This window comes from Chelon labrosus, assembly GCF_963514085.1.
Source record: "Chelon labrosus genome assembly, chromosome: 2".
Lineage (NCBI taxonomy): Eukaryota > Metazoa > Chordata > Actinopteri > Mugiliformes > Mugilidae > Chelon > Chelon labrosus.
In genome coordinates this window covers 28917786-28921107 of record NC_140338.1, presented here as the reverse complement: position 1 = coordinate 28921107, position 3322 = coordinate 28917786, and positions in this window count along the sequence as shown.

Here is a 3322-nt window from a genome sequence, read left to right as displayed (position 1 = left end):
TAATGGCTTTTTAAATTTGTGGGGTGGGTTGGGGGGGATGTCTTATTTTAATGAACCTGGCTTTAGCTCTTTTGCACTGAAATGTTTTAAGTATTCCCTGCTCAGAAAATTTTTGGTTTAATAATTGCCATCCTACTTGATAAGCCAAGGGAATCTAAGGAGTGAAAAGAGTAGTGAATATGCATATTGGGAAATAAACATAATATGCATCCTGTTATGTGTTATTTGAGTTTTTTCTCACCTAAACTGTTGACTGCAACTCAGGATAGTCACACAATTGCTGTAAATTTACATTAAAACATCAACAGTATAATATTGTTTTATCTAAATGCAGTTTTACAGTATTTTAACAGTATTTTTTCCTTTGCATCGTGGGAAAACAAAACGGAATCTCTGAGGCCACATGTTAAAGTGGTAATTACTCTCTGGTACTCATCTCTGTCTTGTGAACTAATTGGTGAGTACCATTTTTATTTTGCTACTTAGTGTAGGAAAATAGTTTTTCTTAGCTGGATTGTTGTCAGACTGAGTCATTCTCATCAGACTTGGATTAATGTTAACAGGTTTTATATTAGACTGGACTTGGTGTATTCAGCTAATGTTAGCTAGCCTACTTTAAAATATAGATCTGCACGTTTGCTGATTTTAAGTTTAATACAGAGTTGCATTATGTTCTTTCTCTTGTGATGTTGGAAAGTTGTTTGATACTGGAATAATAAATTATTTCTTCAGCGTTTGTTTCAGTGGCAAGCTACCTGTGACACAACAGTGATACTGGATTTTTGATCAGAGTCTTCCAGAGAACAGGATGAGTTTCAACCAGTGTTACCCTAGCTCTTCTTCTGCAAAGTGCAGCCTTTCAACACACATTCATTCATTCACTCAGTCAGCCTTTGTGTTTGTATCTCGACTTCAGTTTGGACAAAGTGCAACAGTCAGTGAGTGCTGCATGCATTATTTGGATGGCTGGAATTTAAGTTCTGTTACGGCACTGACCTTTGTTTTGCAATGGTTTAATTTTGGCTTGATTTTTTTTCCCTTCTTAAATGGCTGATATTTTAGTTTTGCCCTAAATCTTCAGGCTTTAATTTGTTCTCTGAGAAGTTAATTTTAACAGCTTGTATTTTGTGAATAAAGAGACACATTCGAATCTGTATTATTTGTCTTAAAACTTGAATTCACTGTTTCAAATGCTACATCTATACACTGTTTTAAAATGTTCTTCATATAGCAAGACTGCCAAGGAATAATTTAACAAGTTACAATGTTTCGAAAAAAATATGTACTACGTACATACAAGTAGCATTTAGTATACATGCAGTAAATATTAAAACACTTGCAAATACCTCAGATATTGTATATCATTTGTAAAGAAAAGTGTATATCAACCTTAATTAACTGGTAATCCTTTGCCTGCATATTACTGTAAAGGTGGAAAATAACAGTTTACTGTTACTGTACTGAAAATACGGTAATAAACAGTAAATTTCAACAGCAGCAAGATAGCATTAATTTAACAGTAACTGGTTGGCAACTGTGCTGCCAGCCGGATACTGTCTGTTTGTTTTTTTACAGGAAAATCTTTAAGAGTGCACTGTCAGTTTTTGATAATGTACACATTCTCTTAAACTGGTTTGATAGGGTACTGATACAGTTGGCACCATGGGCTTTTTAAAGTGCTGAAACTCCATGTTCACATCATTACATTTTGAAAACTGGCAGGTCTGAAGTCTTTGCTTTGGACCAAGAGGTCAGGTTAACTTGTACAGCTGAGCTCCTTCCCACCAAGTTCTGACTCCAAACAACTGTCCTAAGTACAAATTCATGCAAATTGTTTCCAAGTCATTACCCGTTTGCACAGAACCTCTTTATAGGATAATACATAATATTTATGGCCTAGTAAAGCAGAACAACCTAGCGGGGCAAGCTTTTTATTGTCTCAGTTACAGGTTTTTTTTAAAGATTTTATAATAACTCAGCGTTCAATGGCATTTTATTTCATGTGATGCAGATTTAGCTGACATATCTTTCCCCTTTTACCAAATACCTGCTTTTTAACTGTGCAGTGATGGGAGTGTAAATATAAAGACAAAAAATGACATGGGTTGATGCATTTATTTTGAGTTGTTTTGCAGGGTAAATGAAATTTAGTCACTCTGTTTTTCTCTTTATTCAGATTAAGAGACACTAACACAGACAGCGTTTCCTGTAACTGTTAAAGGAATTACTTGATGTGTGTCTGAAACAGGAATTTGAACTAACCTATATGAAAATTTGAAAAAGGTTTATATTTTGACAATCTTAATGTTATCTAAAACGGAATTAGAAACACAGCATGCTATAAAAGTTAGAGGTATTATACAGAGTGTGCTGTGGTTTACAAATGAGCCTCGATGTGTATCTAGTTTTAGTTTCTGACATTTTGATTTTCTCTCCCACAGTTGTCCCACTTCTATTGAGTAGAGGCCTCAGTGTGGTGGGCCCACTGTGGATAAACTTTACTCACTAATAATCTGTCCTCAGATGAATCCATGTCAAGCGATCCCTGTCTTTTCTATCACTTTCTACTCTTGTTCTCTTGTTTTCAGATGGCTGCCAGTGGACTCGTCATGTCAGCAGCTATGATGCAGTTAGACCTTTGCTCTGGACCAGCTGCTGCTTTTCAACCAGCATTCTTGTTTTCTTCTTCATTTTTTTATGTAGTCTCCTCTTTTAACTTTGTTCAGAATAACTCCTAACAATGACGAGTGATGGCTTTAGTGAATAGATTCAGACATTTCAATAATCTTACCACATTTCCACAAATTAAAGATATGCTATTGATATTGGTGTGCACAGAAATACACTAGTTTTGTGATGCGTACAGAGGTGCAGAGGTTGAGATATTTACATCTCTCTTTAACACACAAATCTACTTTCTACTGCACCAGCTGGTTCATGTGCTAGAATGACAACACTGACAAAAGCAACAATTTACAACAAAACTGAACCAATTCATGGCTTTTATAAAAATGATACTGTAGTTCATCAATTGCTACTTCTTAAGTTCTGCGTCCATACTTGCTTTCAAGCAGCGTGCAGTTTCCTGTTACTACTATAATAGTTTATAAAATACTGACACTGAAAAATGCTTTCCTCTTTAAAAATGTGGAGAACTAGAAATTATGCATTGGTTTAGCCAGTGACTTTCTGTGTGAGAAACACAGTTCAACCATGGTAGCTGCATACACAGAGGAAACAGTTCTCATTAACATTCATTCACAGCAAGGGACAAATATGCGAGCAGTGAACGGAGAGTGTTCAGTTTCTTTGATCATTGTTT